Source organism: Etheostoma spectabile, unplaced genomic scaffold, assembly GCF_008692095.1.
Source record: "Etheostoma spectabile isolate EspeVRDwgs_2016 unplaced genomic scaffold, UIUC_Espe_1.0 scaffold314, whole genome shotgun sequence".
In the NCBI taxonomy this organism is placed as follows: domain Eukaryota; kingdom Metazoa; phylum Chordata; class Actinopteri; order Perciformes; family Percidae; genus Etheostoma; species Etheostoma spectabile.
The window spans coordinates 1,032,574-1,033,311 of NW_022605583.1; the positions used below are offsets into that span (position 1 = coordinate 1,032,574).

Below are 738 nucleotides of genomic sequence, written 5' to 3' on the forward strand. Positions count from 1 at the left end.
GCAATCTTTTATACATGAGGCCCCTGGCCTCGGATTCAGTATACAATTCATTCCAAATCGTCAAGGTGAATGGATGTAGGGGTGTATCTAGGAGTTAGAAGACCCCGCAATACATTCTTTTGATCTCTACACCACCATTATTCAACAAATGAGAAACATCACAGCATGTAAACATCTACCCTCCAAAAGTGGAACGAATGTCCTGATGTTATTTGCTGAGGGATCCTTGGCCCTGATTGGACTGCTTTTGATTCTGCTAATAATCTTGCAAATCCAGACTTGTTCAACATTTGTCCACATCTTTGCCAAATTGTTCTCGCTTGCCCTCCCGCACAACAGCAACTGCGTTGTGGGGTATTTGATTTTTGTAAATTTGACATCTAATTGCCACAAATGGGACCTCAGGGGTCCTCTTTCTATCAGTTTGTGTCTTGTAGGGATTTAGAGGGACACAGGAGAAAAAGGTTCTTCCCCTCCTCCCATCCCTTCCTCCCTAGTTTAATGACTCTTGATGACTCGTCCCGATTTATCACTTTTACTCCCGATCCAGTTTTAAGTTTTATGGGGTCCTCCTTTTATCAGTTTGGGTCTGTGGGGAGAAAAAGATAACACAGCAGTAAAACGTTCTTCCCCTCCAGCGCGGTCCCAATTTATTTGTCCCATGTCCCTGTCTTGTCCCAATCCGTTCCTTTTACTCCAGATTCTTTCTTTCTTTCTTTCTTTCTTTCTTTCTTTCTT

General features: G+C 42.8%; 1 long non-coding RNA gene across 1 annotated transcript in view; it reads right to left on the reverse strand.

Annotated features, from left to right (window-relative positions):
* The window catches only part of LOC116686137 (uncharacterized), a 21,730-nt gene that overhangs the window by 19,599 nt on the left and 1,393 nt on the right, over positions 1 to 738 (reverse strand). The gene's annotated exons all lie outside the window — the stretch shown is intronic.